General features: G+C 42.7%; 1 protein-coding gene across 2 annotated transcripts in view; it reads right to left on the reverse strand.

The window, feature by feature from the left end:
• The window catches only part of SPOCK1 (SPARC (osteonectin), cwcv and kazal like domains proteoglycan 1), a 525,716-nt gene that overhangs the window by 242,102 nt on the left and 261,041 nt on the right, over positions 1-22,573 (reverse strand). The gene's annotated exons all lie outside the window — the stretch shown is intronic.

Genomic DNA, 22,573 nt, shown 5'->3' on the forward strand with positions numbered 1-22,573 from the left:
CTGTGTATTTTTCTGAACATTTCATAGTAGGGCCTGTTTAATAATTTTTAATATCAAAATATATTAAATCTGATTCTACCACATCATGTACCTTTTTACGCTGAAATTTTTATTGAGAGCATTGTAGATTCACACGCAGTATTAAGAAATATTCCAGACAGATCCCTTTATCCAATCTCACCAAATGGCAACATCATCTATGCTAACTGCAATGCAAAAGTACAGTACAATACCACAACCAGATCTTCATATAGACACAATCCATTCATCTTATTTGGCTTTTACCAACTGTACTTGCACTGTATGTGTGAACACATGTGTGCAGGGGTTTAGTTCTGTATGATTTCATCACGTGTCGGTTCGTGCTCTACCAAATACAAAGCCAAAATACAAAACAGTTCCGTTACCACAAGGACCCCTGGTATCTCCCATTTATAATCACACCCTCCTCCCTCCTAACCATCCTTAGCCCTCTAACATCACTAACCACTGACAACAACTAATCTTTCACTCAACTTCTAAATTTGTGGCATTTTTTTTTTAAATATTTTTTTATTTTTGAGACAGAGAGAGACAGAGCATGAATGGGGGAGGGGCAGAGAGAGAGGGAGACACAGAATCGGAAGCAGGCTCCAGGCTCCGAGCCATCAGCCCAGAGCCCGACGCGGGGCTCGAACTCACGGACCGTGAGATCGTGACCTGAGCTGAAGTCGGACGCTCAACCGACTGAGCCACCCAGGCGCCCCAATTTGTGGCATTTTTAAAATGTTAATCTAATTGGAACTGTATACAGCATGTAACCTCTTAGTGCTGGCTTTTTCACTCAGCAAAGCCCTGGAGATTTTATCTCTATCACTTCACGTATCAATAGTGCAGGGCTATTTCATTCCATGATACGCATGTACCACAGTTTAGCCAAATGCACCCCCAGAATTCTCGCCTGATTCCAATTTTTAACTATTATAGACAGAGGTGCTATGGACATTGGTCTGTACACCTTAAACTTGCACAATGTTAGATACCAATTACATCTCAATAAACCCGGGAGGGAGGGACTTAAGTGGCTCAGTCAAACATCTGACTCTTGATTTCAGCTCAGGTCACGGTGTCACAGTTTGTGAGTTCAAGCCCTGTATCAGGCTCTGTGCTGACAGTGCAGAGCCTGTTTGGGATTCTCTGTCTCCCTCTCTCTCTTCCCCTCCATGCTTGCTCTCTCTCTCTCTCTCTCTCTCTCTCTCAAAAATAAAATAAACATTAAAAATAATTTTTTAAATAAAAAAAATTTAAAAACAAAACTTAAAAATTTTTAAAAAAATTTAAAAAAATTTTTTTAAAGAAAAATTTAAAAAAAGGAGAAAAGTAAAGAAAAAAGAATACAAGAAAAGTTTGGCAGCACTCATCTGGCCATTTAGCAACTGGTATGGTTCGGGGCACCTGGTGGCTCAGTTGGTAAAGCGTCCAACTCCGGCTCAGGTCATGATCTCGCAATTCATGAGTTCGAGCCCCACGTCATGCTCTATGCTAGCAGCTCAGAGCCTGGGGCCTGCTTCGGATTCTGTCTCTCTTTCTCTCTCTCTCTCTCTGCTCCTCCCCCCACTCACACACGTGTGCACTCTCTCTAAAATAAATAAAAACATTAAAAAAAATTTTTTTAAAGAAACTGGTATTTTTTCCTGTATGTGAGCTGTATGGTATATTTTGTGTTCAAAAAGTCAATGGTTATAAAATTTATTTAACTTCGATTATGTCCTATGCATTTCAGTCTTAGTCATTCACATAAAACAATCTCCTATGTTTAAATTTTTTTTTTCAACGTTTATTTATTTTTGGGACAGAGAGAGACAGAGCAAGAATGGGGGAGGGACAGAGAGAGAGGGAGACACAGAATCGGAAACAGGCTCCAGGCTCCGAGCCATCAGCCCAGAGCCTGACGCGGGGCTGGAACTCACGGACCGTGAGATCGTGACCTGGCTGAAGTCGGACGCTTAACTGACTGCGCCACCCAGGCGCCCCAAAACAATCTCCTATGTTTAAAAGAAATTTGTGTACAGGCTTTGGTATGAAGGTAAGTTTTCATTTTTCTGGGATAAATGCCCAAGAGTGCCTTTGCTGGGTTGCACGGCACTTGCAGGCCAGAGCAACTCTAGCATTTTACGTTTCCACGAGTTACTATGAGCGACTCGGTTTCCCACATCCTCACCAGCTATTTTTCACTCCAGCCACTCTTACGGCTGTGTGGTAATATCTCATCGCCACTTTAATTTGCATTTCCGTGATGAGTAACGACACTGAACTCATTTCATGGGGGTATTTTCCATCATACGCAGACTCTTTCCTTGGTGAAATAACCCTACAAGGCTTTTGTCCATTCTATGATTGGTTTGTTTTCTTACTCTTGAATTGTGCGAGATAATTTGGTATTCTAGATACTCGTTCTGTGTTGGAACTGTCACTTGTTAGTATTTCCAGTCTGGAACTTCTTTTTGCACCTTCTTAACAGGGTTCTTCACAGACCGCATGATTTTAACATTTTGAAGTCCAATTTACCCATTTCTCTTTTAGGGATCATACATTTGTTGTCAAGTCCCAGAATTCTTTGTCTAACCCTAGATCATGAAGATTTGGGGTTTTTTTTTCCTAAAAGTTTTACAGTTTTACACTGAAGTCTGTGATCCTTTTAAGGGAGCTTTTATATAAGGTACAAGGTTTCAGGTGAGGTCTCTTTGTTTGCCTATGGACGTCCAACTGCTTCTGCATCGTTTTTAGCCAAGGTCAGTTTTCTTCCCTGGAGATGCTTTTGCACCTTTGACAAAAATCACTTGCGCTTACTTCCCTGGTTCTGTTTCCCAGGCTCTCTATTCTGTTCCATTGATCCATGTGTCTGTTCCCCTGCCAATATCACACTGTCTTCATTACTATAGCTATATAGTAAGCCTTAATATAAGGTAGACTTCCTCCTGCTATTTTATCTTTGTCAAGATCATTTTAGCTATTTGAGGGCCTGTGCCTTTCCACATAAATTTCAGAATAACCTTATTTGTGCCTATAAAAACCTTGCTTGAACTTTGATAGGAATTTCCTTCAAACGTGTGTGTCAATTTGGGACATCTTTACTATATGTTAAGTCTTCCAATGAATGAACAAGATCTATCTTTCTATTAATTTAAGTCTTATTTCCAAGTAGTATTCCATCGTATATATAAACCACATCTTCTTTATCCATTCATCAGTTGATGGACATTTAGGCAATGAGAAAGAATGCAATCTGGCCATTTGCAGCAACGTGGATGGAACTGGAGGGTACTACGCTAAGTGAAATAAGTCAGGCAGAGGAAGACAGATCCATGTTTTCACTCATATGTGGATCTTGAGAAGCTTAACAGAAGACCATGAGGAAGGGGAAGGGGGAAAAAGTTACAGAGAGGGAGGGAGGCAAACCATAAGAGACTCCCAAGGACGGAGAAAAAACTGAGGGTTGATGGGGGGTGAGGGAGGGGGGAAGTGGGCGATGGGCATGGAGGAGGGCACTTGTTAGGATAAGCACTGGGTGTTGTATGGAAACAAATTTGACAATTAATTATATTTTAAAAATAAATGAAATTAAAATAAAATAAAATAAAATAAATTTTGATAATCCAAACAAAAAAGTAATTTAGGTCTTATTTGATTTCTTTCATCAAAGTTCTGTAATATTTAAAATACAGATCCTATATATGATTTAAGTTATACCTAAGTATTTCATTTTCTTTGGAGTGATCATGAATGGTGTTTTTAATTTCAGTTTTCACTTATGCATTGCTAGTATACAGAAGTATGATTGATTTGATGTTTCTGTATTCATCTTGTATAACTTTGACCTTGCAGAGCTTCCTTACTTTTCCCAGAAGGCATTTTTTTTCTTTTGTTAAGTTCTAGGGGTTTTCTACATAGGCAACCACGTCATCTACAAGTGAAGTGTGGCATTCCTTACCAATGCCTTTATTTCTTTTTCTCATCTTATTGCAGTAACTAGAACTTCCAGTTCTTTGTTGACTAAGAGGGGTGTGAGCACATTTCTTTGCCTCATTCCTCTAAACAAGCATCCCCCCCCCCATTCCAGGGCAACTGGTGTCTGTTGGCTGAGGAGAATTGGATCTATGAAGAGATGTCCCCGAAGGTTCGACAGTCCTCCCCAAGCTGCCCAGGTGTCTCAGGGGAGGAGAGGGGAAGGAAGAGGAGTCTCGGGCTCACAGAGACAAAGAAGCTTCCCAGACTGGATCACCTGTTGTGTGGGGGCCTCTTTTGCTGGTGTCTCCCTGCCCCAGACACTCTGGTATCTCTCATGGGGAACAGTAATCTCAGACCAACAGGGAATAGAAACGCTTGCCGTGGCCACCGTTCTCAGTGAAGCCAAGTTGCTGGGTTCACTACTGTTATTTTCAGGACTCCTATTTTATCAAAACAGGGATGAGCCTGGGCTGCTTTCCGATGCTAAGTTCTAAGTCAGGAAACACCATTCTGTTAGGTCTGTGGCGGGGGGGAAGGGGGTGGTGGCAGAGAAGATGCCCTGCTGCTGTGCTAGCCTCCAGTCCTGGCACCCCAAATCCAATCACCTTTCTCTAACCACCTTCCAGAGTTATCCTTTGGTTACCTCTTGTGCTATTTCCAGGGCTTACTGTCATACTTTGCCAGGAGGTGCAGGGAAAAGCAACTTTAGGCCATCTTGTCCACGTGAGAAGTTGCACCAAGTACCTTTCTGTTTAAAAGTGAGAAGGAATGAAATCTTTCCTTCAGCATTATTCCAAGTAATTTATGTAGATCCTGCTTCCTCCGGGGAGGGGGGAGAGGGGTAGAGCTCAATTCCTGGCTTTCCCTCTTGAAGGCGGGCTAGATGCAGTGACTTGCTTCCAAAAAAAAAAAAGTAGGGAAAAGGTAAAGTAGTAGCTTTACAGAGGATAGAACCATTGGTAGAAACCAAGCAATGAAAAGTGTAGAATTTTGCTAACAGTCCGTTGCCAATACCAGTGTGAGTTTTGACAAATGTACTATATAGTAACATGAGATGGTATGAATGGGTCAAACTGAGTGATAGATACATGAGAAGCCTCTCTAGGTGCATCTGGGCAACTTTTCTATAAATCTAAAAGTGTTCCCAAGCAAAAGTTCATTTTTAAAAAGTTAAATGAAAAATAATCCTATTCCCAAATACCAAACATATTTCCAACAAAAATCTCTGATCGCACAGTTGAGGTATCTTTTACTTTAGGGCAGACAGGGCAATGACATTAAAGGATTTTAGGGCCAATAGTGCTGACCTGGAAGTGTTCCACTAAGCACCTATCATCCCATCGCAGAGACAGCATGGCTACTGAAGTGAAGAAAGAGTGAGCTATTTGCGTCTGCCTTCAAGGAGGCAGTGATCTGGAGATCAGATATATGGTGCTGAATCACTGACTAAAGGGGGGCTGAGGCCCACGGAAAGATCCAGGGTCACTCAGTCTTCCCTGTATGAGTTTCTCGGTGTCAAGGGAGATATGCTATGGAATGCTATAAGGAATCCCGAAATATCCAGACAAGGGAGCCGTGGCCAAGCAATGTGCCCTGCTGGATGACACGTATCAACCTGCAGCAGGACTGTGTCACTCACAAAATCACAGCAGATACCTGGGTGTTTGTGTCCAGATTACCGTCATCATAACTGCCATGTGATCAGTTGTCATTACCTGCAAATGAACCACAGGCAGACCTTCAATAAAGTAACTGCACCTGAAACCCGAAAGCCTTATTTAAGCCATGGATTTCAACCTGAGCCCTGATAACAGCAGTGATGGCAACTGCTACGAGGAACGTTCCAGAAGAAGTCAGTGTGGCTACACGTGGCAGGAATATGGGCAGAAAGATGCCTAGGTTGGAAGGCATGTGTACACGCAAGATGTTTGTGGGTGTGCATGCATGTGTGTGCAAGGCTGCTAGATACACGTCTATGGGAAGATACTGGTGCATGTAAAAATTTATGACAGGTGTATGGGTGCCAAAGAATGGCAGGCAGGTGAAAATTTCTGTGTGCTTCTACCTAAGAGTAGTGTGGATGTGTTGCTCGAAGTGTAGAGGTGTGTCTGTGTGTGAGTGTGCAAGGGGGGACGTGCAAGCAACACAGCAAGCAACCACAGGTGGCTCTGTGTACGATCATCAGGACTGTAAAGGTCTGTGTGGACTACATACGTGAATACATGAGCCTATGTTTAAGGTTTCTCCTTTGACTGAGGTCCTGGATAAATAAAGCTCTAATGACACTCCACAAGGTCAGTACCAGCCCCAGCCCCACAAAGAGGGGGCCCTTGTTCTGGCCTAGATGGGGTGGAGCTTCTGTGGGGCTTAGGAGACACGCCTATCCAGAGCTCAGGCTTCCCCTTTCTACCCCATGTGCTTGGTCCCTAAAACCAGTTTCCTGTTCACATGGCCCTGAACCAACTTGCAGGCCTGTCGTCTGGGCCTCTCCTCCAGATCTGTCCTTTCAAGGTGGCCGGAGCTGCCAGTGAGGGCTCCCTCTGCTCAAGGAGAGACTCTAGGCCAGTGGTTGGCAGTGAGGAGGGGGTTTGAAGATCAGCCTTCAGACAAGAAGGCGGGCATCTGCAGGTGGGCATGCAAGGCCCTTGTGGAGCAAGATGAAGGGAGGTGGGAAGACAAGGCATGTTCCCGCCACACAGCCACATCCCAGGTCACGACGACAGTTCACGTGTCAAGGCAGGGGGATCAAACACATGTTATTGTTAATGGCATGTTCATGTGATTATCTTACAACTTAATTATTTAGGGGATGTGAGCCTCCCCTTACACTCTTGCCGCAGGCCCCAGCTGTGCACACACACACACGTGTGTGTGTGTGTGTGTGTGTGTGTGTGTGTGTGTGCAGCCTGCTGGAGCATCCGGGAGCCCAGCCCACCCCAGGTTCCAGGCCCTGGGCCACTCATCAGTGGAGATCAGCACTGGAGGTAAGGCCATTTCTGACCTGGCTGGGGCAGGCATGCTTTCCTCAGACTTAGCTCACAGAGGGGTCTGTCTTGCACTCCCCAGAAAGTGATCTAGTTAGCATATCAATCCTAACCCAACACACACGCACCCACACTGACCAGAGACGTGTCTACTAACCACAGAAATACGTCAGTCCAGAAACCCCTAGACCTGGGCAAGATACCCGACTATAATGAAGAGCTACTTTGAGCAAACAACACATGGTCACTGGTAAACCCACAGCATCCTCACAGCCCCAAACTGAAGCCACTCAGATCTAATTACTCTGGGGGTGACAACCAATGCAAGGACAAGAGGCACATTATCGAAAAGCACTTTAGCGCTGCTCCAGCTCACAGCCACGCTGCCCTCGATAACGACTTTACCCAATTAGCTTGCAAGCAGTCTGCCTTTTATAAATCAGCGATGCCAGGGAAATGAATTCTGCACCCGGAAGGGAAGGGCAAGCGACTGGCAACTGCATGGAAATCATTAATTGGCTTGAGCCTTTTAGGTTAAGTGAATTATCATTATTTCCTCTGTTTGGTGGCCCTGTGCGGAGAGGAGGTCAAGCGGGCAGCCCACCATGATTTTCAGCATCTTCCTGGCATCCTCATTCCAGGAAATGTAACGAAGGCTTTGTGTGCCTGTCTGGGAGGCTGCCCTGAGGCCGCCGGGTCCCTGCCTTCCCAGCATCCACTTTTGGTTAGTCTCCAGAAGGTACATCATGCACAGGGGGCATGTGAAGAAAACACGCACATCTGTGAACGGCTCGCACTCAGAAATGAAGTCTAATGAGTTGGCTTAAGACCTCTTGCCTGGACTGAGAGGGACATTTCACCAGCGTGTTTAATCGTCCTAAGTTCACAGAAAGCTAGGCTCAGCAAATATGCGCTTGTGTGAACAAGACACAAGGTGGGAAACAAATGATTTGCCCTTGTTTCTGGAGAGCAAATGGAGAAAGTAAAGCGTACTTCCCAGGACCCATAGGTGACAAGTGGACTATGGAGCTGGCATAGCCACTACACAAACCCTGCAGAAGGGGAGAATAGTCTGTCGTTCTCAAGGCAGTGCTTCTCACTTGTAGTCCCTGTGTGTCACCATCACCTGCAGGCCTTATTAAAACAGAGTTGGGCCTCATCCCTGGAGTTTCTGCTTCAGGAGATCTGGCAGGGGCTGGAGAATCAGCATTCTAAGAAGTTCTAAGTTCTAAGATGCAGAGGTGGCTGGTCTGGGGACCATACCTAGAGGCGACTGCGTAAGGAAACCATTCCCTTAACTTCTAACTGCGTGTAACGACTCAAAGTTGTTTAAAAAGTAATCAAGCATGTGGTTGAGATTACGGACACCGGGGTCAAGCACATCCAGGTTCAAAGTGTGATTCTATCCCTGACTGGCTGTGTGATCCGGGGCAAGTCAAGTTCACCTCTTCAAGTCAGTTTTCCCTTCTGTAAGTTAAAAGCAACTCCTCCCAGGGCCATATGGAGGACCAACATGAACGAACAAATGTAAATCCAACCTACTTACATATCCAGCTACTTAATCTAGTTGATAGTGATTTTTCTTGTTAGTTCTTATTAGTACTAATAAAATGTTAATAAATTATTTTCCAAACTTTACCTCCCCAAAGAGACAGACCTTATCTTTTTTTTAAATATAATTTATTGTCAAGTTCGTTTCCATACAACACCCAGTGCTCATCCTAACAAGTTGCCCTCCTCCATGCCCATCACCCACTTTCCCCCTCCCTTACCCCCCCATCAACCCTCAGTTTGTTCTCCATCCTTAAGAGTCTCTTATGGTTTGCCTCCCTCCCTCTCTGTAAACTTTTCCCCCTTCCCCTCCCCCATGGTGTTCTGTTAAGTTTCTCAAGATCCACACAAGAGTGAAAACATGGATCTGTCTTCCTCTGCCTGACTTATTTCACTTAGCGTAGTACCCTCCAGTTCCATCCACGTTGCTGCAAATGGCCAGATTGCATACTTTCTCATTGCCAAGTAGTATTCCATCCTATATATAAACCACATCTACTTTATCCATTCGTCAGGTATCTTAACAGTTTAAATTTTCATTCACATACATGAACACACTCCTAAACAGTGCTTGAAACTAAATGTTCCTTTAAGACTAGACATGTTTCCTAAAATCATGTTCACAACGTGAAATTATTTTAAAAACCCTCCTTCACATACAGTCTTTTAAATAAAGTAAGCGCAAAAACTCCTAACAATTATGCATAAAAGAAAACTCAAGGCCAATTTCATTCATGAATATAATGCAAACAGCGGCACAAAGAATCAAGAAGCACAATAAAAGAATGTTACATCATGGCCAAGTGGAATTTATACTTGTAATGCACAGACTGCTCAATAGTAGTAAATCCGTTAAACTAGTTTATCATAATAAAGAGCTCAAGAGTAAAATCATGTAACCACCTAGACAGTGGAAAAGTACTGGATAAAATTCAACAACCATTCTTAATAACAACAACAAAAATCATTCAAACAAAAATAAATGTATACTTCTTTGACGTGATAAAATGTATTTATCTCAATCCCAAAGCTAGGATCATACTTAAAGATACAACACTAGGATTCAAGCCGACAAGAACCAGGACTAAGAAGCGTGTTCCCTATCACCATGGTTATTTTACATCCTACGAGAGGGAGCCAGGGAAGGCCTAAAGAAACATACAAATTGGAAAGAGGTCACATAAAAGTAGGACTATTTAAAGACAAGTTGATCAGGGCACCTGGCTGGCTCAGTCAGAAGAGTGCGCAACTCTTGATCTTGGGGTTATGAGTTTGAGCCCCATGCTGAGTGTAGAGATTACTTAAATAAATAAACTTAATAAAAATAAAGACAAGTTGATCATATTCTAGGAAAGCCAAAACAACAATCAACTGAAAGCCATTGTCAAGCAAAAGACAACTCAGAAAGTTTAGCAAGATACAAAATTAACATGTAGACACTTACAGGTTCCTTATATACAAACCTCCACCAGTTAGGAGATATACTTTAAAAATTACATTATATGTAATATAAAATACCTTAATAATGGGGCACCTGGGTGGCTCAGTCAGTTAAGCGCCCAACTTCAGCTCAGGTCATGATCTCATGGTCTGTGAGTTTGAGCCCTGCGTCAGGCTCTGTGCTGACAGCTCAGAGCCTGGAGGCTCCTTCGGATTCTGTGTCTCCCTCTCTCTCTACCCCTCCCCCCCTCATGCTCTGTCTCTGTCTCAAAAATAAATAAACATTAAAAAATTGTTTTTAAAAAATAAAATGCCTTAATAAAATAAAATACCACAATAATTAAAATACCAAGGAATTAACTAATTAATACATTTGCAAACCTTTAAGAAGAAAACTTTAAAACCCTTCTAACAGACATGAAAAAAGACCTGCACAGTTAGAAAGAGATACAATGTTCCTAGACAGGAAAACAGATTCACAAAGATGTCTACTTTTTCTTAAGGTCATTTATAAATGCAATGCTCTCTTAATGGAAATATCATTTTTAGTTTGGGAATTATACAAGTTGATAATTAAGTATATTTAGAAAAAGATAAAAGACTATGAAGAAAAGGCCAAAACAACTTTAAAAAAGAAAAGGAATGAAAAATAGCAGTCGTGAACATGTGACAAAGCTTTAATATTAACATCATGTAACAAAAACACAAAAAAAACAAAACAAAACAAAATTAAGATCATGTGTTACGGGCACTGGATTTGACTATGAACACAGACAAATGGATCAGAATACAAAGTCCAAAAATCAAAGCAAACTCAGTACACGGTAAAAGTGAGCATCTCTACTGTGTAGGGAAAATATATATTCACCTAGTGATGTAAACTTAACTGAATAGCATCTCAAAAAAAAAAAAAAAAAAGGGATCACTTCTCTGTCTTAAAATACATACCAAAATAAATTCCCAGTATGTAAAACCAAGGTGGGAGAAAAAAAAAAAAAAATAGGACAAAGTATTTATTAACCTGGAAGCAGAGAAGGCTTTTTGGGTCATGCCTAAAAATCGACAGATTTTTTAATCAAAGAAGCCACATAAGCCAACACCAAGAAATACAAACACATAAAAATCAAACTTTAACCTAGCAATATATCATAAACAAAGTCTAAAGTTAAATGCCACCCCCTGGGAATGTCTTATCTGCTTTCAAATTACAGGCAAAGTGCTAATATGTCTAATATATAAACAGCTTCTAGAAATTAACAAGTACAAGACATAGGACTTAACTAAAAAAAACGGGCAAAGGACTGGAACAGACCTATCTTTGGCAAGGCTGTTTGGACAAAGTTGTTCCCAACTACTTACCACTACGGAGGGGCAGGGCATAATCTGACAGCAGTCATCCAAATTATAAACGCATATATCTTCTGATCCATTAAGCCGTCTTCTGGCAAGTTACCATCTGAAGAACGTGCACATGTACAAAATACTGGAAAACTCAAACGCCCATCAACAGGAATGGATTGAATCAATTATTTGTACACTGAAATACCACACAGCTTTAGAAGAAGAAGAAGAGAGAACAGTGATCTCTACATAGATACGTGAAGACCTCCAAGATACACTGATACCTGCAAAAAGCAGGGTACAGAACATTGCCTACAATAGGCTGTTATGTTTTGACAAAAGAAAACACAGAATACACATACACACGCTAAGTTACAAATGCTTAAAAACATTTCGGAAGGATACACAAGAGACCAATAACAGCGGTTATTGGGTAAGAAAATTGGGCACATGGAGACTTTTTACTGTATTCCTTGCTATTTATTTTCATTTCTGAAAAACATCTGAACGTATCGTCCTACTTAAAAACTAGATTGAGGGGCGCCTGGGTGGCGCAGTCGGTTAAGCGTCCGACTTCAGCCAGGTCACGATCTCGCGGTCCGTGAGTTCGAGCCCCGAGTCGGGCTCTGGGCTGATGGCTCAGAGCCTGGAACCTGTTTCCGATTCTGTGTCTCCCTCTCTCTCTGCCCCTCCCCCGTTCATGCTCTGTCTCTCTCTGTCCCAAAAATAAATAAACATGGAAAAAAAAAAAACTAGATTGAAAAAACAAATAGCAAGAAATGTGACTGTTCTGCAGATATGCCCTGGGAGGTGCCTCACCCCACTTCCAGCTGAGCCCCTCAAGCTCCCCAGGGTCCTTGCCTGAGGACTTCTTTTTTCCGTAACGGCCAGCATCTGGGGAAAGCCTGTGAATACCACATCATCAGGAGCTCTTTTAAATCTCTCAAAGTTATAGTGCAACCCACCCAAAAGTCGAAAGCAGGCTAGGGTTGTATATTTTAAATTCATCACTAGCGCCTCTATTTTCTTGTGTGTTCGGCCTCATTTCTCTGGTACCAAAGACATCATTAAGAAGGTGATTTTACAAAAATCAATAGAAAAAAGGTTAGTATCTAAACACAGACTGCCACATTCGTAGGTGGGGACCGACCAGAACAAACTGGCTTGAAGCCTCTGAGATACCGGAAAACCCTCCATCTCCCTGGGTTACCAAAGACCCTAAACGAACCTGCCTAAGAAATGGTTCTGACCAAATCCACGATTACATCGCAACAGGAATTCTGCAGGTGAATGCCATAACTTAATGGAGTGACGGTGCTGCTGATTCAATTTTCTGCTTGCATCCGTATCTGCTGAATCCCTTATTGTGAATGAACAGGGCTGGCCTCAGGTATAAGACCTCTGGTCCTAATCACTGCAGCCACCAGAACTAATGACTGTAATGACTCAAAACTGATCAGCTAGAGGGCCGGCCTCCCCCGAGGCACCACTCTGTGGGCCTGCATCAACGGCACAGGCAAGGAGAGCCAGCATCCAAGGCAAGGAACAAGGATTAAAGGATTATCTCCCGAGATAAAAGCAATGAGGATGAAACCGTTTCTAATAAGGTGGCAACAGCACTCTTTCCAAACAGTGGCAGCAACCTTTTCAGTAAATATTCCAGAGAAGGGTGTTGCAGCTTATGTTATTATTGATGAAAGATAGAACTCTAATAAAAATTCAGTGAGTATAAAAAATGTCAGAGATGGTTTCATTTCATGTGTAATAAAGTAAGACACATAAAAATAACATGTTGGCTATAAAGAGACTATATAGCGTTCGATACAGGTACGCCAAAGCACAAAGTGAGGCACTTAAAGAGACTGCTGGTGGCACAGAGATTCACAGAAAAATGAATGGGCCCAAAACTCAATGGGCACAAAATTCAGATTTAGCCTGGGATGCAGAGAGACAGCGCTAGCAAATACGCGTCCATCAGGTGACTGCGACCTGCAGCTTCCATTGTGCAATTTACAACACAAGGACAACTGGTTTCTAACACCTAAAAAATGGGCCAGCCTGTCTTAGGTTTAAAATCACAAGAACTCGGGGCATCTGGGTGGTTCAGTCACTTAAGGGTCAGACTTCGACTACGGTCATGATCTCATGGTTCCTGAGTTCAAGCCCCGTGTCAAGCTCTGTGCTGACATCTCAGAACCCGGAGAGGTTCACTTCAGTTTCTGTGTCCCCCCCACCCTCCCTGCCCCTCCCCCGCTTGTGCACTATCTTTCTCAAAAATAAAGATTTAAAAAATTGTTAATAAAATAAATTTAAAAAATAAACTAAAATCACAAGAACACAGGGACGCCTGGGTGGCTCAGTTGGTAGAGCATCCAACTTCAGCTCAGGTCATGACCTCATGGTTCTTGAGTTTGAGCCCCACATTAGGCTCGCTGCTGTCGGCCTGCCAGCACAGAGCCCACTTCGGATCCTCTGTTCCCACCCCCCCCAACCCCTCCCCTGCTTGCACTTTCTCAAAAATGAATTCATCAATTAATTAAAATACAATAAAAATCGCACAAACATCAAGTCCCTGGGTCTCAAGTGAGGCGCGCCCTGCCAGAAGACAGAGTCCCGCATGACGGTGGTCATCAGGGTCTTGTTGGGTCTGGACAGAGAGCTGGCGCACCTGAAGAAAGCAATCAGGACTACTGGGCCTGCATTTATGAGGGCGGATGAGTCCTCTGGCACCTGGGCAGGCCTGGCCTCACCAGATGCTCTGCCACGCCAGCACCTGTCACCTTGGCCCGGTGCCCTCCCGCATAGGAACTCAAGTCAAACCCCAAAGTAGCAAAGAAGTCAGGTTTTTTCCAAAAAGGCATTTGACGAATTATTTTTTAAACACTGATTTTACAACTGCACCCAGGACAAAGTTTATCTGTATCTAATAAGAGAAAACAGCTCCCAAAAATGGACACAAATGAGTAATTCAAAATTATCCCTTAAGAATTTAAAGAAAAAGATGGGGCGCCTGGGTGGCGCAGTCGGTTAAGAGTCCGACTTCAGCCAGGTCACGATCTCGCTGTCCGGGAGTTCGAGCCCCGCGTCAGGCTCTGGGCTGATGGCTCAGAGCCTGGAGCCTGTTTCCGATTCTGTGTCTCCCTCTCTCTCTGCCCCTCCCCCGTTCATGCTCTGTCTCTCTCTGTCCCAAAAATAAATAAAACGTTGGAAAAAAAATTAAAAAAAAAAAAAGAATTTAAAGAAAAAGATAATCACTCTTTCTCCCCCACTCCTGCAAAAGTTCAGGAAGCATTAATGAACGTGACCACCTTTCCCACTCAAACTCGAAAAGAAACACTACGGGCATTAAGCAGCCAGGTGAGAGCTAAGATAATTAATTGTAAACACATCATGTTTCATTAGGATTCTCCTTGATGCCAGTATGAAAAAAAATCAATGATCTTTTCTACTTAATAGCCAATCTGAAAAGCAATTTTAGAAAAATAATTGGTTTCAGAAATGAAAAAAACACATGGACATAAGTATATCTTGCCATTACTTTCGAGAGCTTTACAAGGCCATTCCCAGGACTCATGTAACATTTATAAGAAACAATTATACTCCAAATGATTATTGTACCAATTGTTGGTTCTAATCAATAGTTAAGGACATAAGCAGAGGAGGAAATTAATTACACATTCAATACCGCTCCTTAAAACTAAAAGCAAAATTGAGGGCAATAGACGCATCAAGCAGTGGCCAAAGTGAACGATAACAAATTGTGGCTGCAGGCACAAGACGGTTACAGAATCAGAATCGCGGGGAGACACAAACCACCTGAGGGGAGTGGGGTCTCATGGCCCAATCACAAATTCTCTGAAGCATGAATTCTCTCACAGCTGCCTTGGTTAAAATATGTCTTCTAAGGAGCTTTAACGACCTGAGATAGACTTCAAGTATGGAATCTATGACAAGAAAAAAAAAAAAAAGACTGAGTCAGAGTAATGCGGAAGGGCAGTCTGAAGGATGAAGAAGCATGAATCAGGTCAAAGAAGAAACCATGGATGGAAGGGGGCCCACAGCAGGCAGTGGCTGAGCACGGCCGAGGCTAAGAACGAAGCACTGCTACGAGGCCAGGTGGCAGAGTGGAAAGGGTAGGGCAGGGCACTTTGAGGAGAAGCCAGATGTGAGAGTGGGTGCCTGGCCCAAGACCTGGCATGTCACCAGCTCAGTTCTCACACTGAGGACCCCTGGGTGCCCCACAGTTCCTGTGTGACCCAGTGGCACACTTCTGGGTCAGACTTGCCCTGGGTTCAGGCGCCACCAGCCATGTGGAAATTTGGTTCTGCTCTGGCTAGGACCCGTGTCATCCCATGGTTGGAAAATTCATGCAAAAACCGTATGTGCTTTGCAATCTACCATCTGCTTAGGTCTCCGTAACAATTCAGAGTGCAGAAAACCTGACAGATCGATTTCTTCTGGACCCCCAGCTACACAACTCCTCGACATCATGCAAGTTCACAAGGAACTTAAAAAAAAAAAAAAAAAAGAAAAAGAAAAAGAAAAAGAAAAAAGAAGAAAAAAAAAAGGCTGTTTCTTTCCTGGAATAAAAGGCCTTGTATTAACTCTTATCTGTTTTCCTACACATTTCTTGGAGGCTAAGAGTTAGATGCAAACCTAAGTTTAAATACACTAAAAATAAAATTTATACTTTGGGTTTTATTTCTAGGTAAGAAAATAGAAGTAGAAGTTTTCTGAGCCCTTGTCACCCTTCAGAACCTGTGGAAACTTCATCTGTATTTCCTGCTACTTAGCCCCTAATAATCATAAAATAAAGTCCTAACTCGAGTCATATTCTACATATTTTACCTGCATTTGTCTGATTTATTCATTACATCAGTCAACATTTGCTGAGCCCCTTGTGTCCTAGGGACACAGGTCTAAGTGACATACCATCCTGTCCTTGGAGCTCACAGTCCAGAAGAAAAGCCTATCTCCACAATCATCTGTGAAGCAGAAAGTAGAAGCAACATCTCATTCTGTGGACTCACTGATAGCTACTGATTAACCCATCTCTATCATGAAACACAGGACACTTGCAAAATTTTAAGACAGCTAATATGAGAAAACAGTATGCTTTAGTGATCAAGAATGGGAATTTCAGAGTCAAGGCTTGGTTTGAAGTCTCACTCTACCACTCACTTGCTCTGTGACTCTGGGCCTCTGTGAGCCTCAGTTTTCTCATCGGAACAGAGAAATGAGAAAAGTTCCAACCTTGCAAGGTGATGGTGCACATTCAAGGGGATAATTCATATAGGAAGGGCTTAGTAAAGAACCTGGAAAAGAGTCAGTACTCAAAATTACTAGGTGTGAAATGATGCCTGTAAGCTACTAGCATTCTTTCCTGAGGCTATGAGAAAATTTCATAGAGATTAACTATAGTTTTTAGCTACCACTGTAGCTTTTCCCTCAGAGAATCCTGGCCAGGCAGGCCCAGGGCACATTTCTTATGTTCCTCAAGAAAAGTTGACTGTTCTTTAAGGAAAAGTCAAAGATTGTGTTGAGATCCACAGCCCAAAAGTTCGATGTCACTGCTCACACCTCATCCTCTACCAACTCTTCAAGATGAAACGCAACCTATTTCCTCACCAAACAAAAACATCACAGAGCTGCAAACATTACAGGAGTCCATTTTCTCACCAGCGATGCCAGAAATTGGGGATATGCTTGGCTCAGGCATGTAACCTGTTTGAAATTTCATGTAAGAAAAACAGAAGGGCATCAAAAACGTACATCTGCTTTAATTCAAGAGCCACCTCCAGGAACTTATCCTACAGAAATATTTATGCAAGCATGACAGATTTATTCACAGCGATAATCAATGAGCCATACTTGGTAATAAATGGAAAAAACTGGAAATAACTCAAATCCAAGAATGGGAACATGGTTAAATAAATAGCAGTACTTTAGGAATACATACACAGAATACTATGCATCCTCTAAAAATAATGCTCTGATGGATGAAATGATAAAGGAGAGCTCTCTAGGAGTTTACAGGAAAAAGAAGGTAAGGGGCGCCTGGGCAGCTCAGTCCATTAAGTGTCCAACTTTGGTTCAGGTCGTGATCTCTCAGTTCATAAGTTTGAGACCTGCATCAGACTCTGTGCTGACAGCTCAGAGCCTGGATCCTGCTTCAGATTCTGTGTCTCCCTCTCTCTCTGCACCTCCCCCACTCATGCTCTCTTTCTCTCTCTCTCTCTCTCTCTCTCTCTCTCTCTCAAAAATAAACACTAGTGGGGCGCCTGGGTGGCGCAGTCGGTTAAGCGTCCGACTTCAGCCAGGTCACGATCTCGCAGTCCGTGAGTTCGAGCCCCGCGTCAGGCTCTGGACTGATGGCTCAGAGCCTGGAGCCTGTTTCCGATTCTGTGTCTCCCTCTCTCTCTGCCCCTCCCCCGTTCATGCTCTGTCTCTCTCTGTCCCAAAAATAAATAAACGTTGAAAAAAAAATTAAAAAAAAAAATAAATAAACACTAGAAAAAAAATTTTTATAAAAAAGAAAAGAAAAAGGAGGTAAGCAGATAAAAGACAATGTGCACACACACACAGAGTCCTAGACTCAATTTCCAGAAATGCCCAGGAAACTGCTCATGGTGGTTACCTATGGGAAGAACAATTACGTAATAAAAGTGAACAAGGGAGTGAAAGAACTTGACTTGCTTTTATATACTTTTGAAGTAAATTTTTTATACCATGAACATGTTTGCTTCACTCAAAAAGAAACCTTACGTTTTCAAGCTGTCATTCAAAAGTCAAAATGCCTCCCCAAATTATAATTAACATGGAGCTACAAAGAAACAAGTTCAGAGGAAATGGAAATGAGACTTTCCTTGAAAAATGTGACAAACTTCATTATTAAGGCAAATAGTACTTTTAGTATAAGTTTTTAAAAGTTGTTTTCTGAGAACAAACAAGTTGACAGCTACCTCTCCTTATCTACAGCATAGGATAGTGGAGATTAAAACCTGGTCGTAGAAACACATCTACATTGGAACCTGGATTTGAACTAGATTTGATTCTGGATTTGAACTCTAGGACACCCTTAAGCCAGGAATCAAAACATATGGCCCAGGGGCCAAACCCAGGGCCAAGTCTAGCCTGCCACCAGTTTTTGTGTGGCCCACAAGCTTAAGAATAACTTTTCCATGTTTACATGGTTGAAAAAGTACAATTATTAATGTTTCATGACATGAAATTTTTATTAAATTCAATGGTCAGTGTCCATAAATAAAGTTTTATTGGAACGCAGTCATGTCTGCTCATTTGCATATTATCTATGGCTGCTTACATGCAACAGGCAAAAGTGAGCTGCAGCAAAAAAAAGATCAAAAGATCACATGGAGCCCAAAGCCTAGAGTATTTACTATCTGACCCTTTATGCAAAAAGGTTGCTGTGCTCTGCTGACATAATGGACTTAACTGAGCCTCAGTTTCTTTACCTATAAAATAACTCCGGTAACAGCCGCAATGTCACAGGACAGCTGTGAAGACTGAATGTAATAATGAGTGGATGGTGGTCAGTACTTTTTTAAATACTGCTTTTCACATTTTAATACTGAAGTCAGAATTTTCTTTTTTTTATAACCAGTGGCATGTCAGTTTGAGTGTGTGTGTGTGTGTGTGTGTGTGTTAGCTCAACTAAGGTGTCAGAGATTAGATGAAAGAGGCTGAGCCTATCACATGTTGGTTAACTATTACTTTTGACTACAAATGTGAGTACCATGACTTTCAGGACTAAGTGTCCACACTCCAGTCCTCCACAGGCTGCAGTCACCTGCCCCTTGTAATGATGACCCTCTTCCTCAGAAGCAGTCTTCCCATGTCTCTTGCATGGTCTATTCACAGACCTTGGGTCAGTTGTACAACTCAGCCTTCCTGACTGCTCTCTTAGCCACATCCTCCCTGTTTTCCCTGGGGCAGCCTGTGCCCATGCACATAGCTTTCTGTGGCGGGCAAAAAGTCCCCAGTTGAAACTACCGCTCTAGTCACATAAAGGGTGTCAGGAACAGAACACACGCTCCAGAGCCAGATGGGTTGCGATTCAAATCTCCACTCAGCCACCACACCACCTAGGTGACCTTGGTGACCTTGGACAAGCCCTTTTCCTACTTATAGTTTCTATTTACAAAGAGAGATTCACAGTATGTTCTTTAACTGAAAGTAAATAGGGGTGCCTGGGTGGCTCAGGTGGTTAAGCGTCCAACTTTGGATTAGGTCATGAACTCCTGAGTTTGAGCCCTGCATCGGGCTCTGTGCTGACAGCTCAGAGCCTGGAGCCTGGTTCAGATCCTGTGTCTCCCTCTCGCTCTCCCCCCTCCCCAACTCACGCTCACTCTCTCTCACTTTCTCTCTCTCTCTCTCAAAAGTAAACATTAAAAAATAAAATTAAAAATCTTTTTTAATTAAAGTATTTAAAATATTACAAAGTAAGAACTAAAACTCCTCTTGCTCCTCCCCGCCCATTCCTCAGAGATAAAAGGTTACAATTTGATGTTCAAATATCTGACATGCACCCATGTCAGATACAAGTACCCATCAGACGCAGACGTATAGAAACACTTTGTTTTACATAAATGGAATCCTATCAGACACGTTATTTTGCTTTTTTATACCAGATCTTATCCCAGATGACTATGTATTTCCGAAACCTGTTTAAAAGCTGCTCAGGATTTGAACCCAGCCACCACCACCCACCCCCCCCCACCCCCCGCCGGTTAAAAATGGGAGCAACCATGTTTTCTTTATACGGGTACCAGTGTTAACAAGATGATGTGCACGTGCGCCCACTTGTTTCTAAGAGGAATAGACAGTACTTGCATACAGTAGGTACTCAATAAATGGTAATTATTATCCTTCCCAACTACTAACTCAGCATTTACATTGTGTCCAGTCCTGTACTAGACCCCGGAGATATGGAAGTACACAAGACACACGTAAGCCTGCCCCCAAGGAGATCACCATCTAGCCAGAGAATCAAACAGTAAATAATTCCAGAAAATTATTCAATACCAACTGGCTGGTGATGCAGAATACAGGCTATCAGGAGAGAGAGTCCCAAGTGAGTCTAGGGTCAATGAGAGAAGATGTCCTTGAGGAAGTAACATGTAAACTGGGATCTCAAGAAAAAGCTGGACACACCAGGTGAAGGGCGGGCAGGAATGTGCTAAGCACAAAGAAGGGAAGGTGTGAAGGCCCCCATGCAAGCTATTTGCTAATTATTACAGTATTATAGTAAATTCTTAATGAAAGTCACATAACTAAGAAGCAAAATAACCACAATTTATTCTCAATTACAATTCTAACTCCTTCTATACTATCTGAAAATTATACCACCCAAATTTCCATTTTGCAGTGAAAGAATCAAAGAGACCAGAAACCAAGAAACCAAGAAACCAAGAAAAAGGTAAACATACCGAGAAGAAAAATGTGAATAACAGAGTCACGAACACAGCAGCCACTGAGAATATGCTACAGAAAAGCTCCAGCATCATGACAACCCAATAGCTGGCATTATCATTTCTGACTAAGAACCCCACCCCCTTGATCTGAGGGGTCAACCTAAATGGCCCTGGAGACGGAAATAGCTCCCCTCTTTCTCTTCCAGGGCAGACCAGCTCAGGGTTGACCAGATGTAAACACTAGGCACATACTCTCCAAATACAGAATAAGCCCTCTTTATCTGAGAGTTTCAGGATCTCTTTTTCAGTGTCTGAGATAGTATGATGTTCTAAACATCTAGGGAGTCATTATTTGATATGTTAACAAAACCACATTTAATCCTGCATGCACTTCAGATTTCTCCAACAGCACAAGCTGTCAGATGACAGGAATTTGTAAAAGCATGTCCTTTGGAGGCTATGGCAGGGGATCCGTCGGCTGTGGCATTCGAAGCCAGACAACAAGATACATGGAGGGACCAGGCTTTCCTTGAGGGTACAGTCTAGCCTAATCTGTTCCTCCAGGCCCTCGGAGGCTTCTCTGTAAAGGTGATGGCTTCTCAGTTCCTTCATTCGCTACCCTTACCCTCAAGCATCTGAACGTGGAGCAAAAACATTTCTTTCTCCGTGCAGGACAGCAATCTCTCTGCCTGAGTCTCGCAATGAGCAATGTCACTGCATTTGGAAATGTATGCCTGTATGTGCAGCCCTGGCAAGATAAAACATGGCACCAAGGCCATTTATTCCCCTGCCATTGTTGCCAAAGACAAGGGAATCCATTCAGAGAAACAGGTTAGCTTCAAAAGGATGGAAGTAAAGATCTAAACTGACTGGATATATCACTTTCCTTTACAAGGAACACAGAATAATCCTGCCATTTTTCTTACTCAAGTCCCTTGTATTTGCAAAGAATGAGGCTTCAGTCGTACACGACCAACCCCATTTGCTTATGAGGTATTCTTGCAAAGGTACACAGACATGACTCTGTTAAACTGAATCCACCTCAATGCACCAATTAGGCAAGCAGTTTGAGGAATTCCTACGGGGGGTAATTTCTATTATAAAATAAATGATCACCTCTCAACAGACCTGCCTTATCTTAGAACTACATACACTCAAAGTCAGAAGCAATGTCAATGGTAAGTACCCTGTCCCCCAATGTTTGATTCCTGCCCAGTCTTAGGTGTGAACATCCCAGCAGTGGTGACTCATTCCTCAAGGCAGGGGCCCTGCCCCATACAGCTTGAGCTATGAAAAGACCATACTTGGAAGGAGCCAAAACCCATCACCTTGCAACTCCCACTCACTTTTTCTGGGACTATCCTTTGGTGACAAACGGAATCTTCAACTTCCTCTGTACAGGAACCCAACCAACATCTGAGTACAGCTATTATAAAATGCAATGGAGTTCAAAATTCCACCCCCTATGCTGGCTTATATGGAGACCTGTCCACATCTGTGAGTGCTTTATCACCTCACCCCTACTTTTAAAACCACGCATAAAGCACTCAAAAGCATTTCTGAATGAAGACACCTGTGCCATGCTATGAGTGTCTACCCCTAAGCTGACAGTATGACTGTGTCATCACAAACTGGGAATTTCTCCTCCTGCCTAATAACCAATGGAAAAGACAACTCGGGATCAAATTGTATTTGTGCACCGTGCTCTCCCCTTCATCCCTCCAAAAGTAGCCATCATGATCGTAGTTCTGTTGATGGCTGGGAATGTCCTAACAAAACCTAATATGAATTTGGCAATACCTTTAAATAAAATGTGAATTTTACTAAGCCTGTCAG

This window comes from Herpailurus yagouaroundi, unplaced genomic scaffold (genome assembly GCF_014898765.1).
Source record: "Herpailurus yagouaroundi ecotype Mexico unplaced genomic scaffold, PumYag 192, whole genome shotgun sequence".
NCBI classification, from domain to species: Eukaryota; Metazoa; Chordata; class Mammalia; order Carnivora; family Felidae; genus Herpailurus; species Herpailurus yagouaroundi.